We start from the raw sequence: 17,616 nt of genomic DNA on the forward strand, positions 1-17,616 counted from the left end.
GGGTCCTGACTGGGAGGCTAATAGAGACTTGCTGCATCCACAGTTAACGACTCTGCATATGGATCGGCTAAGTACTCACCATGCTGGTCACCCCCACACAGAGGCCCTTCAGCCTCTGGCTGGCAAAGTTCATTGAGTACCTCAAGAGGACCAGGGGTCCCCTTCCTCCTGCGCTCCCATACGACCTCAGCCCTGAGAAGCACTGGCTGATACAAAGAGCCCTCATTCTGCCCTGGGGGTCCCCGCTGACAGCTCTGGGGGACCATGAAACGGGAGTCAGGGAGCTGGGTTGTAGACTGCCCTGGCTCCACTGTGGCCTCAAACAAACACTCCCCTCCCTGAGGATGGGATAATCCTATGTGAAAATGGCTGGAAATACAGGACTTTGAGGCACTTCCTGCTGCCCCCCTCTGAGGCCTCATGTCCCCCTTTCTGTTTCCCATCAATCAGGGACGCCTTAGAGTCTACACTTAGCCTTGGGACCAAAGCTCTGGATGTGTAAAGCAGCCATGGGATCAGGGTTCAGTCTACATCAGGATGGAAGCTCTCGTGTGGCCAGAGCTCAGTGTGTGACCAGGATCAGGGCTCAGTGTGTGGCCAGAGCTCAGTGTACGACCAAGATCAGGGTTCAGTGTGTGACCAAGCTCAGTATGTGACCAGGATCAGTGTTCTGCGTGTGGCCAGAGCTCAGTGTGTGACCAGGATCAGGGTTCAGCATGTGGCCAGAGCTCAATGTGTGACCAGGATCAGGGTTCAGCATGTGACCAAGCTCAGTGTGTGACCAGGATCAGGTTTCAGTGTGTGACCAAGCTCAGTGTGTGACCAGGATCTCAGGGTTCAGCGTGTGGCCAGAGCTCAGTGTACGACCAGGATCAGGGTTCAGCGTGTGGCCAGAGCTCAGTGTGTGACCATGCCCAAGAGGTTGGACTGGAGCTGACCGCTTCCCCACCCCTTTCCTGGCTGCCCTGTGGCCTGTGTCTCTGGGCCCCTTCTGGCCAGTCCCTCTGGACACCCCTAGGAGCCTTGGCCACAGATCGACCTTGCGGAGGGGACTGATATGGACACAACTGTGTCCGGTGAGCAGTGCGCCATGCCCAGGGGCTCAGTGGGTTTGAGTTCCCTCCTATCCCAGGACTGTGTTGTGACAGTGGTGACTGCCATTGAGGGCCACGGGAGGCTGGGGCGGGGTTGGTGCTGACATTCAGGTAGGGGTGGTGGCAGTCCCTGTGAAATCGTGTTGGTGGTGGCAGTGGTGGTACCCAATGGAGACTCTGGCTAATGGGCTGACAGAAGCAGCCAGGCTGACAGTGGGCCTGGGTAGCAGCATCCGCGTGACCTGCTGTGATGTTTCACTGGGCAGAGTGCTGGACATCCACCCAGGAGGACCTGCGCTCAGAGTGCTGGACATCCACCCAGGAGGACCTGCGCTCAGAGTGCTGGACATCCACCCAGGAGGACCTGCGCTCAGAGTGCTGGACATCCACCCAGGAGGACCTGCGCTCAGAGTGCTGGACATCCACACGGGAGGACCTGCGCTCAGAGTGCTGGACATCCACACGGGAGGACTTGCGCTCAGAGTGGACCACACGTTGAGAGCTAGGAGAAAGGGGTTGAGGTAGAAGCGTCTGGGTGGAGAAGGATCCCGCAGTCATTTCTCCAACGTCCTGGTTTCCTTCTGGGAAGACTCTCTCTGGGTACCTGGCCAGCGGTCGTGGAAGCAGAAGAGGGGCCGTGGATGATCCAAGGCAGCCAAAGGGGCCGTCTCCATCCGCTGATGAAGAACAAAACCTGAATATGGGGCTCGGAGGTCCCCCATGTCACCGAGTCAAAGGAGGATGGATGGTGACAATGGGAGGAAGTGACTGGGGACAGCCACCTAGGGTCAGTGATGGGTTCGACTTCACCTTCAAATCCACCTCCTGACTCTTTCCCCAGGCACTCCCCTCAGCATCTCTCAGCACAGGGTCCATGAGGAAGAACTGGACAAGCCCCCACCTGAGCAGTTCAACTGGCCCTGCCCAGTCCCCGCCCAGCCCCCTCCCTCTGACCCTCTTGGATGGGGTCAGGAGTCTATGCCTCCAATCTCTCTCCTGCCCATCCCCCATTCAGCCCGCTCTCACCCCCATCCATGCCTGGTCCTTGCACCTGCACAGCCTTCAGCCAAGCAGCCCTCCACTGGGTGCCGCCCATTCACTTACCCACCTATCCCGTCCATCCTCACCCATCTCTTCCCTCCATCCTTCTACCCCACCGTTCTCTCGCCAGCTCTCCAGTCATCTGTCCATCCATCCGTCCACCCCACTTCCATCTACACCCACCTACCTCATCCATCCGTCCACCGTCTATCCACCCACGCACCTGCATTGCCTAGGCACAACCCCTCACTTCCTTCCCTCCATTCATCTGTGTGTCCGTCCTGCCGTCCACCATCCATCATCCAGCCAGCCAGTGGGGCCACTCCCCTGCTCCTGGAGAAGGCCGAAAGCAGGGACCCAACTCTTGGCTTCTCTGCTGCGCGGGGCAGGCACCGGGCTCTCCTAGGTGTGCGCGCGTGTGTGCATTTTATCCGCCCCCCCTTATCTCGCTCCCCTCCCCCCACGCCCCCGCCCCCCGCTTGCGCTCCCCCTCTAATGTGTGATCTGGAAGCTCTATAAAGCCTGATGTAATCCGTCATGCAGTCTCTGGCTCCCGATTCGGGATCCAGTTTCAGAGAGCGAGAGATTGGGGAGCGCCGGCAGCCGGGTGGGGGGAAGCAGCTCTCGCCTCTCTCCTCCTCCTTCTCCTCGTCCTCGGCCTCCTCCTCCTCCTCCCCGCGCCGCCCCGCCCCCGGCTCGGCTCGTTCACCTTCAAATCCACCTCACAGGCTCTTTCCCCAGGCACTCCTCAGCATCTCTCAGCCACAGGGTCCATAGGAAGAACTGCGGACAAGCCCCCACCTGAGCAGTTCTTCAGCCTGCAGTCCCCGCCAACCCCCTCCCTCTGACCCTCTTGGATTAGGGTCAAGTCTATACCCCTCAATCTCTCTCCCTGCCCATCCCCATTCAGCCCATCTCACCCCCATCCATGCCTGGTCCTTGCACCTGCACAGCCTTCAATAAACAGCCCTCCTGGTGCCGCCCATTCCTTGCACCCTATTCCGTGTCCTCACCCCATATCTTCTCATGCCTTCACCCCACCGTTCTCTGTAGCTCTCCAGTCATCTGTCCATCCATCCAAATCCACCCCTTCCATCTACACCCCACCTACCTCATCCATCCGTGCAATCTATCCCACCCACGCACCTGCATTGCCTAGAGCACAACCCCTCACTTCCTTCACTCCATTTCATCATTATTGTCCGTGCTGTCCACCATCCATCATCCAGCAACCAGTGGGGCCACTCCCTGCTCCTGGAAGGCCAGCTTAGGGACCCAACTCTTAGCTTCTCTGCTGCGGGGCAGGCACGGGCTCTCCTGAGTGTGCGCGCGTGTGTGCATTTTATCCGCCCCCCTTATCTCGCTCCCTCCCCACGCTGCCCGCTTGCGCTCCCTCATGTGATCTGGGCTCTATAAAGCCTGATGTAATCCCGTCATGCAGTCTCTGAAACCGATTCGGGATCCAGTTTCCAGAGAAGCGAGAGGTGGGAGCGCCGGCGCTCCAGGTGGGGAAGCAACTTCGCCTCTCCTCCTCCTTCTCCTCGTCCTGCGGCCTCCTCCTCCTCCTCCCACGCCGCCCCGCCCCGGCTCAGCTCAGCTCGCCCCCCGCCTCAGGAGGAAAAAGGCGAGAGAGCCGGGCGGGGCAGGGAAGAGAGCAGGAGCGGCGGCGAGCCGGGAGAGGGCAGCGGGCGCAGGCGGCGGCGGAGAGGCGCGGCGTTGGCGGCGGCCCCGGCGGGCGAGCGCGGAGCCGGCGGCGAGCCGGGAGCACGAGCGGCCGCGCCGCGTCTGGCCGGCCGGGCCGCGCGTCGTCCCGCAGCGCGGGCATCCGGACCCTCCGGGCGCCCGGGGGGCTCCAGCAGGCGCGGGGGAAGGGGAGGGGGCCTGCGTGCGCCGGCGGGTGCGCTCCAGGGGGCGTCCCGTGAGGCCCGGGCGGGCCGGGGGCGGCGGCGGCTGGAAGAGCCCCCCCCACCTCCGGTCGGGCACCCGGCTTAGCCGCCGGCGACGCTAGGCACTCGCGGGGATTTGCAACTCGCCGGATCGAGTCGTCGCCGGCGGGGCCGCTGCTGCTGGGGAAGGTAAGGAAGGCTCTGGCGGGGGCTGGGGGCGCGGCGGGTGGGGGCGCAGCGAGGGTGGGAGGGGGCCGGGGAAGGTGCGGGCGCCCAGACTTCCTAACTTCGCCGTTTGGGGCTTCGCAGCTCCGAGGTTTTGCGCTCAGAGCTCGGGAGTTTGGACCCCCACGCCCTACCCCCTCAGCCCCCTGCCTCCTCCAGCGGTGGCGATGGAATGTGGCAGGTCCCCGCGAGCCCGCATTGGGCAGGCTGAGGAGGGGGCGACCCTGGACGCAGGAGAGGCTCCTCGGCTCTGCTTGCCTCCTCCCGATCCACACACCACAGCCTGGCACCCCTCCTCATCACATGCACAGGGCAGGCCGGGGAGGGCGTTCCCGCTGTACCCCCAGCACACACACACGCTGGCGGGGGCCTAAGGGAGCCCCCACGGCCCCCGACAGCCACACACAGACGCAGGAGGCTCCGGAGAGCCCCTGAGCGTGTCCCCCTCCTGCTAATCACGTCCAGAGCCCCTACAGACATTGTAGGGGCCCGAGACGTCCTCCCCCCACGCACAGAGCCTGGGGCAGGCAGGAGAAAACCCCAGACTCCTTCTCGAAGCCCTCGCCCGTAGAAGCCCTCCCCTGTAGACCTGGCATTGGCGGTGGAGACTCCCTGGAGGTTCTCTCCCCCACTTCGGGCGGAGGGCTATTTTTGCGCCCCCCACCCCCACGCGAACGCCCTCGCTCTTCCCTCCTTGTCTACCTTTGCACTGGGTCGGACAGGCCGCGCAGATAAGCCACTCTCAACTTTGGGCCGGCCCTGTGCCCTCTCCGCTCCAAGCGCCGAGCACTCCCGGGTCCGCGTCCCCGGCGAGCGGAGGCCGCCGGCCCTCCGCCGTCGCCGCGCTAGCTAGGAGCCGCGCAGAGCTGCCTCGAGGAACGAGCATGGCCCCCGCCCCCTCCTGGGGAGGTTGGGGGCTCTGGACCCGGCCAGGAGTCCTCTTCCCAGGTTCCCGCGACCCCCTGGGCAAGGTAGAGAGCGCCTCCGGCCTCGGGAGGGGGCGGCGGAGCTGAGAATCACCGCGAAGCGATGTGACCGGGAGGGCTTGACGGAGGCTGCGGCTCCGAGCCCGGGTCCCTCCTCCTGGCCGCGGCGGCTCCTGCTTGGCCACTCCCCGGCAGCCTGAAGAGAACGCCTAACCTGGCACCCCAGCCCCAGGCCGCTGGGCACCTTACCCCTTTCCACTTTTATTTTGGGCTTCTAAGTTTCTTGGAGCGCAGGCGCCCAGGCTGGGACCCGAAGAGCCCTAAGCCAGCCCTCCTTTAGCATCCGTTCCCGCCGCGACCTCCCCATTCTTCCTCCGGGTCTGGGGCGCAGATTCCTGGGCTGCAACTCCGGAGTAGTTGAAAGGCAGGAAGGCGTGTGGGCGGGTAGGGGGCCTGCACTCCTGCCCCAGAGGAGCCGCTTGGCGTTTGTGTTGGGGAGGGGGCTGGAAGGTCAGTTCTCCCGCTCCACCCTGGGAACCCAAGCAGACCCTTAGTACTCTCCCCCACAGACACAAACACACGCCCCCTCGGAGCGAGAGCCGCCGCGGGGGAACAGCAAAGGCCTCGCGGGCGGAGGCGGGGGAAAGGGGAGCTGGGTCGGTTTTCGTATCTGGGAGGGAGGTGGTATACGGTGTGTGGGGTCTGGGGAGGCGACTATCACGTCTCCTAGAACCCTCATGTCTTCCAGTCCTCTGCGACCCCGGCTGCCCAGGAGGCAACGAGGGAGGTCGAGCCGCTCCCTCCCGTGGGCGGCAGCGAAACTCTGCGCCCGCACGCCGGGGTGCCGCCGGGTCCGGCTTTGAGTACCCAGCAAGGTCAAGCAGGCGAAGGAGGGGGCGGGGGTTCCTGGGCGCGCCCCCGTCCGCGCACAGTCGGGGCCTTGGAAGGGGGTGTGGGCAGCCGGCCCAGCCAGTCCCGCGCGCCCGCCGCCCGCGCCCGGTCCCCGGAGGCGGACGTTGCGCGCGTTCGGGGATCCCGGAGCGCCCGGCGCCCCACGCCCTCCCTCTCGGCTCGCTAGCTGCTCCTTGGCTCTGCTTTCAGACTTGTTGCGCCTCGATCTGGGGGGCAGAAGCCTGGCCCGGGAGCCCCGGCGGCTGAGGGCCGAGCCGCGAAGTCCAGGGATGCGCCAGAGAGGCGCGCGGCTCCGCGGGCGGGCGCTGCGCTAGGGGCTCGAGCCGGGAGTTTGCCGCCTCTGATCCCAGGGAAGGGCGCTTGTTCCTGCCGGGGTCCCGCGCGGGGGCGGAGAGGGGGCGATCCGTCGCCTCGGCCTCAGGCAGCACTCCTCCGGATCCTGGGCTAGGGAGGGGGCGCAGCCAAGTTACGGAGCCCTCCGAGGCCCTTCCCTTGCCCGCAGGCTCCGGCCCCTCTCGGACCTCGGTGACCGCGACCATGAAATGGGGGCGCGGGCACTGCTCTCGGATACCTTCCAGCCCCCGACCCTCCGCGCTCGTCCCGAGATCCAACGTGCCAGGTCCGCAGCGTGCTGGGTCTGCGGCGTCCGGGCGGCGCGGGTCCCGAGACCATCTGCGCTTGCGGACACAGCCGCGGGGCCGAGCATGAAGGGCCCCGGGCAGGGCCAAGCAAGCGCCCGGGGTCCGGGCAGCCTCCCGCGGCGCCCTCCGCCCCGGACCAGCCCGACCCCGCCTCCGGGAGTGGGTCGTGGGGCGCGGAGCCCGTCCTCCGGGGACGCCGCGGGCCTCCAGGCCCAGGCGGCCGGCGCGGGGCCGCAGTGGCGGAGGGCGGAGGGCCGGCGCGCTGCCGCTGACTGCCGGGAGAGGGCGCCCGCACTGCGCCCGCGCGGCCCTGCCCGCCCTTCCGTCTCCTCCGCGCCCGGCCCGCGGCTCTGGCCCCATCTTGGGCAGCCCCGGCCGCCCCCGCCCTCCCGCCAGCCCGCGCGCCATCCGCTCCCGCCGCCGGGTCCCGTGATGCGCCTGGCGTCTCGGCCAGAGCCCCCCTCTCCGGCCGGGCCCGGTCCCCGTGTGCGGTGCGCTGGCGTGAGCGCGCGTTTGCGTGCTTGTGTCCATGTGTGCCGCGCATGCATGTGCGTGCCCGTCCGGGAGGCTGGGGGCACGTGTGTGCAGGCATGCAGACTTGCACATGTGTGTGCGTGGCGGGGGCGGGTCTCACGCCAGTGTGGCCCCGGATGGCAGGATTTAGTCAAACCCCGTTTTACCGTCGGCTCTGGCTCTGGGCTGCCCCCGGGTCTGCTGTGTGTGCACGGGATGGACTCTGGGAGGAAAGCCCCAACACCCGACCCTCAGCAAAGACCCCGAACCGGCAGGGTGTTGTCAACCCCTCCCGGCCCGCAAGCCCACGCCCTCCCTTTGTCCTCTGGAAGCCTCCGGCCTCCCTGGCTGCAGCTGCGCCATCGGCAGAGCTGTGACTTCTGGGTAAACACGCACAGGCCCGGGATCCCCCTGTAGACAGCCCGCGTGCACACAGAGGAAGTGGCACTCACTAGACGCGTGGGTGCCCACGTGTACACCCTCGCACTGGGAGCAGGGTAGGGGGCAAGGGGGAGGGCGTGGTCCTGTGCAATCCCCCCAACCCAAGCGCTGAGGCTGCGGGAATATGCAGGAAAGAGCCCCTGACCAGCTCTGCCAAGGAGGCTCTGGGGAGTGCAAGAAAGCAGCCTACAGAGGCCTAGAAGTGAAGCTCAGCCAGGAGGCATCCCACGGAGGGGCAGGTGGGTGGGTGATGAAGGGGTCAGAGGTCCGGGCAGAAGGAAGAGCCAGCTGTGCAAAGGCCCTGGGGCAGGGCATAGTGTGGGTGTGAGAAATAGACCAGAGCTGGAGAGGAAGGTGGGAGGCAGGACAGGGGGCTGCAGAGGGGTCAGGGCCAGACCTGAGCCGTGAAGGTCTTGGCCCATGTCCTGGGAGCTGCTGTCAGGAGCCACAGGAGGGTCTTGAACTGGGTAGGTGGCTTGGCCTGATGGGATGGCGAAGAGATGGGGTGCCCCATGGGCCGCAGGTCATAGGACCCGTCAGGAGGCTGAGTGCACAGCCTGTTGAGTGCTGCTGCCACACCCATAGCTGCACTGCACAAAACGCACACCAAATTCATCACAGTGGGCCGCAGCCAGCCCCAGCACCACCCAGCAGACCCAACACCAACACACACCCCGGTGTGAGGCGCAGGCAAACACCCAGAGCAGGCACACGTGTCCCCACAAAGGCAAGAAACACGGAACGCCAGGGTGCCACCACCCAAAAACCTGCGCCCTGTTGTGGGCTCACGAGAACACGCGTCAGCACGAGCACGCCGTGAGGTGCACACAGGGGTGCACACGGCACCCCTGCCCCGCAATGTGTGCCTGTCTACACACGCAGAGGGGAACGAGGGGAGGTTCAGACCTACAGACCACACGATCCGGAGGACACAGCCTGGATGTTGATGTCCAGGGATGGGGCAGGGAAGCCCCCGCAGGCAGGGACTGGGAGTGGGACCCAGGGGGTGCTAGCCCTGTGTTCTGCCCTGTGACCTTCATCAGGCCCCGGCGCCTCCTTTCCTCATCTGTGCTCCGCTCCTCGGGGTTATGGTGAGGATCTCCCTTCCCCCACAGACAAAGCACAGCCGCTGAGGAGGGACTCCGGACGTCTCCACTCCTGCCCCACCCTCCCTCTCCTTTTTCCATACTAACTCGTTTCTGTTAATTGAGGAAGCAACAAAAAATAGGATCAGTACCAAAGGACTAGTCTCCTTCCTCTGCAGAGCCCTGGTCCCCTCGCCTCCTGCCACCCCTGTTACAGGCTCTGTTGTCCGGGGCTACCCTGCCTGGATGGACCCGTAGGGACCTCTGCCCCTCCTCCCTCCTTCCCTGCATAGGTTTCACAAATGCAAACATGTACACACCCACCCTCTGTCCCTTGTCCTGCTCGACAGCCGTAGCACCCTCATTTTTTACACTAGCACCCTCACTGCCCCCGTACCATCTCACCCCACCCTGTCACCCCCATGACCATTGCCCCCCAGGCCACCTCAGCCACACCCTGCTGCCAGCACCTCCTGCTTGTGGCGTTCTGTTCTCTAGGGCATCCCTCTCTGGGGCTTGGTCAGGGGAAGGGCACAGCAGAAGTCCTCTCCGCAGCTTCACTGTTGGGCCCCCAGCTACTTGCTTTCCTGGGAGAGGAGCATGCGGCAGGCTGTTCCCCTGCACCCACCAAGCAACGGAGCTGTTCCGGCCAGCGCAGCTGAGGTCAGGAGGACCCGGGGATTACTGGGAGCTCAGAGACCGGGGTGGACCTTGAGATGAGACAGTCCCTATGTCCTGGTGCCTGTCCTCCACGCCTCACTCAGCTATGGACCAGTTTTGGGGGTGCTGACTCTTGACTGAGATGTGTGGTTGAGGGGTCCCTGAAATAAGAAACACAGAGGAGCGGCCAGGAGCTGAGAAGATGGCACTGGCTGGGCATTGGCCTGGGTGCGAGGCGGGGAAGGAGCCTTGCAAAGCCCACACCCCACCCCCGACCACCATGCGTCCCAGCAGATCCTCCCGGGCCCTGGGGGCACACGGTCAGTGGCATCTCACTCCCGCCTGCTGGCAGGCCGACTTTGGGCCAGCACCTCTCTGAGGCTAAGTTGGCATCTCTGTGACAGGAGTGTGGGTGGCCCTACCTGCCTGTCCTGGAGAGTGCCAGAGAGTCCAGGACACCATCACCCTGTGAGGTGCCAGGGAGAGGAAGGGCTGTCCAGACAAGTCTTGGCGAGGCCCCAGTTCCAGCTCCTCTGGGGTAATGGCCACCCCAGAGGAATGCATTTAAATAGGATTTCAGAGCTCCAGGGGAAAGGAACGGGATTCAGGGAGGAGAAGGGCCCCTGCACTCTGCACCCGCTCCCTGTTCCCCAGTCCCAGAGAGCCCGTCCCTGTGCTGGGCCCAGATCTCACGGGCAGCTCCTCCAGAAAGACTTCCTCTCCACCACGTGCACCCAGATGCACACATAGAACCGCCTTGCCCCTCGCACACCTGCAAGACGTGTGCAGACCCACATGCTGGCAACTCGCGGTGTGCACACACTTGCTCACACACCTACACACATGCGTGTGCACAGCCCTTCAACAGTGCACACACACTTGTAACTCACAAAAGGAGCGTGCACTCACCCTGCACATGCACACACTTCCTCACCCCCCCGAAGCACACACACCACATGTGCACACTCACGTGTGTAGCTCAGCTGGAACACGCATTCTGTTCCCCACACTCGCTCACACACACACCACTCACACCTGCACAGCTTTCACTTGGACTCAGCACCCCATGCACACACGCACACACACGGGCAGCACACACAGCCACACGTGCATCCTCCACCCCGCCTTGCGCCAAGGCTGCTCACCTGCTGGACACACCTGCTCTCTCCCTCGGTCTCGCTCCTCCCAGATGCTGGACCCTGGCTGCAGCTGTTCCTCCCCATTGCCACATAACTGCCTGCCCGCCGTGGTGGGGTGGAGGCCTGGGTTGGGGCCTGCTCCCGGGGTACAGCCTTCTCTCAGGGGTCCTCAAGCCAGGAGACCAGCCACTGTGGAGTCCAGGCTGAGTGCAGCCTCCTTCTCGGGCCCCCATACTGCTGCTAGCGGCTCACCGCCTGGCTGGGCAGCCCTGCCCTAAAGGGCAACTCCTAGGCAAGGTAACCCTCCTCACTCTGGCCTCGGACCAGCCCCGGAGTGTGCCTGGGACCTCAGTGCAGCAGGGTGGGGACAGAGGCCCAGGAGCTTCAGCACAGGGAGCATCTTTAGGGCCCGCAGGTGGCTTGGGGTGATGAGCCCTAGACTAGGGGAGGTGCAGCGAGGCCTGGAGCCTGAGGGCCATTGGAAAGCTGGTGTCTGACGCTGGGCCAAGGTGGTCTGGGACAGTTGGGTGGGATGAGGGATAACACAGCTCCTATCTTCCCCTGGAGTCACTGGGGGCCGGTTGGTCCCTCTGGGCCTGTATCCATGTCTGGGGAACTGCAGGCTGCGATCACCTTGCCCTCTGTGGGTGGGGGGTCAGATGAAGGTCTGTGTGCCAGGGCAGAGCATGGGGCCAGCCAGAGCAGAGCTTGGCACAGCACAGGGCCCCTTCTGCCTCAGCTCCAGCAGTGGTCTCTGTAGGAAGGGCCTTTCTCTCCCCGCCAGCGGCTCTGGCCAGATTCTTTGGGCACCCCTGTGCCCAGGCAGCTGGGTGGGGCTGGGCCTGGCAGGCCCTGTGAACATGGTGGACTCCCACGCCCTTGGGGGGCCCACCCTCAGGGGGTCCGACCCTGCTGGCAGCCCTGCCCACCCCGGCCTGCCTCTGCTGTGGGTGGCACGTGACCTGGGCTCCCTATGGGCAGGCCTAGCTACCCTGCAGGTTGGCCAGTGGGGGTGTAGTTGGCACAAGCTGGGGTAGGGCAGGTGGCTTCTGGGGGTTACCCTGTGGCGGGGAGGCTATCTCGGCACCCCTCCTTGGCTTGTCTAGTCCCTGACTCTCTGGCCCACTTCTCATGGCTCTGAACCCCTGAGACACACAAATAAGTTGTCCTGGGCCCGTGTCAGGGCCCCTGCCAGGACCTCACAGGCGGGGGACGGTGCTGCCTCTGCTTCCGGTGACCAGGCTGCTTGAATGGGAGCCGTAGGCACCCTGAACGAGGAAGGCCAGCCGTCTGCCTCCCAGCCCCCTGGGCAGTCGGTGCCGAGGGTGCCCACCCCACCCCTCCCCCCGTGCAGCCTTTTCTCAGGACACACAGGCGGGCACTGTTCAGACGGCCGGCAGGACAACAGAGTGCCTTTTGTGGCTGGCGTCTGGGGATGCCATTGGTGGCCTGGGGTGGGCGGGGAGGGGACGCAGGAGGCCTGGGCCCAGGGTCGGGTCTGTCCGGTGTGGACTGGGCCCAGAGTGGGCTCGGGATGCTGAGCCTCACGGAGGAGCCCCAGTGCCCGAGAGAAGGGCCTTGGGCAGCATCCACCGCCCCGGGTGGGATGGTGGAGAAACCGAGGTGCAGGGTGTGATTGGAACCCAGGCCTGGTGGCAGGGTGGGGTGTGTGTCTGCAGTTTGCACAGGCACAGGATGGCGGCGGGAGGCGGCTGCGGTGCCTCTCGTCTGAGGGTGTCTGTGATGGGGGTCACTGCCTTGCCCACCTCATGCAGAAGCTGTGAGATTGAAGGAGGGGTTCGTGTATAATCTCAGGCCCGTTGCTGGCCTGCGGTCAGTGCGTAGTGAACGCTGGTGCCCTCTTCCCCTCACCATGGCTCCCAACTCTGCTCCCTGGCCCAGCGTGGCTGGCTCCTGCTGTCCCACCTCTCTGGGTCCCCTGTCTGCCAGCCCAGGCCCTCTCCCTGTCACCTCTGCCCAGAGACCAGCAGCACTCCCCGCCCTGCCCTTAGGCCACCTCGCAGAAGCTGGCCAGCCTCCTCTGCAGCAGAAGAGATGGGGGCTAGACAGCAGAAAGAACTTCCTGACAACAAGGGCAGTTTGACCCTGGAGAAGGTGACGAGAAAGGCAGGAACCTGTGAGGGCTTTGCTGGTAATTGGTCACTGTCCTTGGGAAGCTGAGGGGCAGTGGGTAGCGGGAACTGCTGTTACCCAGGCCAAGATATGGAAACCAATGACCAGAGAAGTGGCCTGTGGTTTGGGGACAAAGACAATTGCTCTCTTCTCTGCAAGACAGTTGATGACGGTTTTGCCACTAAATTGTAACACTTAGAGACAGAAGTGGCCAGCCCCCACACTGGTCCCCCAGCAATGAGGGCAGCCCATGAGCCTCTCCCACCCTGTCACCTGTGGCCTGGATGCCCGGAGCTTTCTGTCTTCATAGTGGAGGCCTGGCGTGGGGTGGGCTCAGGGGTCAGCCAGGCCTCAACCTTCAGGGTCCCTGACTGCTGCATAGAGCAGGCCTTTGGAGGATGAGGCTGGAAAGGCCTGCTGGGGAAATCAAGGCACCTGCTGGAGAAGCACAGAGCTTGGATTTTGAGGGGCCAGGGCCAACCCCCGGGGCCCCGGGGCATCCTCCCAACCGAGGGGACCTGGGAGCTTGTGTGGCCGAGGGGAGGAGGGTGAGCCAGCCCAGGGGAGCCGAGGCCGGAGGTGCGGCTGTGCAGATACCACAGCAGCTACCCCAGGGTGGAGCCATTGTTGGCCTCAGACCTGGACCCCTTTCTCCAAGGCTGTGACTGTGGTTCTCGCTAAACATACCCTGTGGGGCACGCCCTCCTCTCCCAGCCCCATCTCTGGCCCTGCATCCCAGCAAGTACAGCACTAAGCCCAGGCTGTCCCACTGCCACGTGGCCTTGTATAAATGTGCCACATGTATGTGTTCACGCTCACATATGCACACTCACAGGCACACATGTGCACACACATATGCACTTGGGCACACACAGGCACACGTGTGCACACATGCACATGCACTCGTGCACACACACGTTGACACACACACATCTGCTTCTCCCCGTCCACATCTCAGCCAGGGCCACCAGCCCCTCCTCCACTTGCACACTGGAAGTCTCCTGTGACCCTGTCCGAATTAACCTTCCTCCTGGCCTGGACACTACACAGGCCCACTCCTGCCCCCAGCAGGCAGAGGGACCCACTCATCCTCAGGGCCCTACTCAGGTGCTGACCCCTCTGGGATGCCACCCTGGGTGCCAGGAAGGATCAGTAGCCTCCCCTGCATGCCCCACCCCGTCTCAGCTAGACTGTCAGCCGAAACTGCAGCCATGTGAGCTGGGCTGCAGTGCCTGGCTCGGGCCTGGCATGGGGGGACAGGAGCCTGAGGAGGTGGTCCCTGGTTACCCCGGCCTTGGCCAGCTCTCTGCCCGCCTGGGCCTGTCTTGGAGTGGTCCCATTGGAAGGTTGTGGGCAGGTGGGGTGCAGGAGACCTCGGATGGCTCAGGGATGGGTGGGTCTGCTGGGGGCAGGGCAGAGGGTGAGTGTGGCAGGTTGGGGGGAGCCCGTGCCCACTGGCAGGCTCAGGGGCTATCAGCCAAGACAATGGCCTGAGCTCCTGCCCAGCGTTGCCCAGTGGCCCAACCAGAAAAGGCAGGGTCGGGCCAGTTCTGTGGGTCTCAAATTCATGTCAGCTGGGCCGGCCTTCTGGCCAATAGGGCTTCTCCCAAGGCCTGCGCGGGGAGCAGCTCAGTCAGAGATGTTTTAGGGGACGCTGGGGAGCCAGGAAGTAACCTGAGCCCTCCTTCCCCACACCCCCCCTCGACTTGCTGATGGCCCTTGTGGTCCCTCCTGTGGAACCCCAGGGCTTCAAGGTTTAAGAATCCCAGGGATGGGCACTTCTGGGTCATCTCCTGACCCCGAGACAGTCCGCTGAGGTCCCATGTCCCTGCCGGGGCACTGGGTGTTGCCCTGCCAGACCCTTAGCCCCTCCTCCCTGCAGGTACCTCCTACCTCCTCCCTCTCCAGGCCAGAAGTGGGCCATGCACAGTTTCCATGCCTGGCTGGTGCTGGGGCCTCCTCCTTCCACCTCCTGAGCACTCTCCTTCCCCATGGCCACTCCTGGCCCTCACACCCCTCCCTCGGGTCATCACCCCCAGGGTGACCCCAGCACTGCCAGGGTGGGCCTTCTAAGGGGCAGTTCTGATAGGGGCACCGGCTGCTTCTCATCCCCTCTGCCACCTCTTGCCTACAGGGTGAGACTCACATCCACAAGAGGGCTCAAGGAGTGGTGTGAGCTGGTGACAATGAGGGGTGACCAGTGATGCCAAGGCCCTAGGGTATGCCAGGAGGCCTCCACTCGGCTCAGCTCTCAAGGGCCCGGGGAAAGTGGCAGGGGTAGGCCCTGGTCCACCTGCTCTGGGGCCATGCTGGGCCATGCTGTGCAGAGAGCATGGGTGGTGACCCACAGGCCCAAGCTGAATTCCAGGCTCAGGTGCCCCATACCGGCTGTGAGCCTCCACCAAGGCACGGCCCCTCTGTGCCCATCTGCAAACTGGATCTGTAACAGGCTGCCTCAGCGACAGAGTGCCTGGCACACACCCTGAATCCCTGTGAACCTGAGATGGACTCTTCTGTGTTTTCTCACCTAGCTGGAGCCTGTCCTGGGACACCCCTCCCTGGCCTGCACAGTCCACATGGCGTTGCGGACACCAGCCGCATCGTGGCCAGCTGGGCTTATAAGGCTATGCCCCCCTTCCAGGCTGCCAGGTTGTACCAGTTTCCAGATGGGATGACCGAGGCACTAAAGACTCCATGCCCGGCCAAAGGCCCACAGCGGCTGGTCCTTGTATACCCCAGCTCCTGTGCCCGCTCCTGGCACCGCAGGCCCCAGGAACCTGCCCCACCCTAGAAAGGCTGTGGGGTGGAGCTGCCAGGGCCTGGGATGAGGAGGGGAGAGGTGGGCCCCGGCATCTTGAGCTGTGCGGGTCCCTCTTGGGAAAGGTGGTGCATCTGGGGGTGACACCAACTCAGGGTCAGGGCTAACAGGATTGCCTGGGGCCTCCTTGGCACTTGGAGGGGCATGTGGGGCAGTGAGGCTGGCTGGCCTGTGGAGGGGTCAGGGTCATGCTGGGTCAGCACCAGTTGGGACTGGTGCTCTGCCAGGCTCTACGGATACTCACCCAGGACTGGGCTTACCTGGGACTGTAGCGTGAGGTGAGGCTGGGTGGGATTCACACAGGCAGGTGGGACCTGCCCACAGCCACTGTCTCTCCATGGGATGGTGGGGGGCGCCCACGACAGCCCGGCTCTTCCATGCCTTGTCCAAGCCCACCCAGCCAAGCGTGTCTGGGGGCAGGACTGGAGGAGGGCTTCCAGGAGGCAGGGGACATGGCAGCGCCTTCCCAGGTCTGCCACAAAGGCGCCAGGATGGCAAGATTGTGTTGTAGGTTTGCCCCTTTAAAAAAAGCTTTTCTCTTGGGAGCCTGGAATGTTTGCCAGGAACAAGACCATGGAGGGCAGGTTGGGCCATGTCTGTCCCCGGATCCAGAAGCCCCAGCCAGCTTCCTTCCCCCGCTGGGAGCACTTCCTGCACCCCCCTGGCTAAAATTCCCCCACCCAGCTCTTAATCTCTTGCTGAGAGCAGTGGGGCACCCATCCCACTTTACAGATAAGGAAACTGAGGCTCTGTGGTGAGACTTATCCGGGGCCACTCTGCAGTCCCGGGCACAGCCTGAGTCCAGCCTCCGGCCTCCTGGCTCCCATGGGCTCAGAGCCTCTGCTCAGGCCAGGACCAGGCCTCGAGGCTGCCTGGGCCCAGCTCCCTGCTCTGCCTACAAGGCTATGCAGGAAGGACGCCAGGAGGGGACTGCAGAGCAGTGACTGACCTTGTGTTGCCGGCCAGCTGGGCCTGGGCAGCAGGAAGCAGCAAGTCCCGTGGGCGGGCAACCAGCATTTGCGTGGTCAGCAGAGTGGAGGCATCCCCACCAGGAGGCCGGGTGGCCTCGGGGAGGGAGACTGGCTGCAGCTCCCCTCCCTCCCGCACTGGCTCGGCTGCTGGGTGGAATGGACCGCCTGGCCAGAGGCCTTGGAGGTGGTGAGGAGACTGAGGTCTGTAGGCAGAAGGAGCTTGCCAAGGTCCACAGCGAAGTGAATGCCCGCTGGGCCCAGGGCAGCCCCCGATCCAGGGCCTTCGCTGCGCCTCTGCTCACCTGTGCCAGTGTGAGTGGGCAGTCACTCAACCTGGGCCCTCTCCTGGAGCGGGGAGGTATCTCCTGGTGGCACAAATTTGGGGTCAGCCTGGGGCTCATGTACAGGTTCTCCCACCCACTCACTGTGACGGGGTAAATTATGCATTCTCTCTGTGTCTCAGTTTTCCCATCATGAATGATGGGAAGTAATGCTAGCCTTGCAGAGGAAGGGCGAAGGTGAGGTGGCTCCTGGTGGCTCCATCCCCCTCTCCATCCCTCCCCAGGCCCTGTGCCTGTAGCTTTAGGGCATGAAGGGCCACGTGGGAGGGCCGAAAGAGAGCTTCCTGGCAGGAGCACCAGCTGGGTACAGGACGCTGGAGGCTGCAGAGGGCAGTCCTGGGGGGCACCAAATCTGAACCCCTCTCACCCCAAAGATCCAGTCACTGTTGTTGAGGCTCTACACCCCCTTCCTGCTCCCCAAGCCTTTAGAAGGGGCTCGGGGGCCAAACTGAAGGCTGGGGAATGGCCCGAGTAACCTTTCTCCCATGCTCCGGGCCCACTTCCCTTCCCACGGGGTTTGCAGAATCTTCCCGGCAAGGAGGAAGGTGAGAGAGGAGGGACCAAGGTCAGTAGGAGAGAGAGAGCCTGAGAGAGCTGCACCCTTCACTCACAGAGGGGCAGCCACGCAGAGTGAGGGGAGCGGACAGGCAGGCAGGCCAGGGCCCCCGGGAGCCAAGCCAGGCTGCCTGGGCAAAAGGGCACCGCCAAAAGCCCCAGGTGCAGTGCCAGCCCCTCCCTGCTCAGGCTTGGGTAGAGGCGGAGGTACTTTGTTCCCCAAGCTGGGCCACTG

General features: G+C 64.2%; 1 protein-coding gene across 1 annotated transcript in view; it reads left to right on the top strand.

The window, feature by feature from the left end:
- Positions 1-4,072: 4,072 nt before the first annotated feature.
- ADGRB1 (adhesion G protein-coupled receptor B1) overlaps positions 4,073-17,616 on the top strand; it is a 93,973-nt gene continuing 80,429 nt past the window's right edge. The window contains 1 exon segment of the mRNA XM_031669793.1: positions 4,073-4,210. The gene's annotated coding sequence lies outside the window, so the exon portion shown is untranslated.

This window comes from Papio anubis, chromosome 8, assembly GCF_008728515.1.
Source record: "Papio anubis isolate 15944 chromosome 8, Panubis1.0, whole genome shotgun sequence".
Classification (NCBI taxonomy): Eukaryota; Metazoa; Chordata; class Mammalia; order Primates; family Cercopithecidae; genus Papio; species Papio anubis.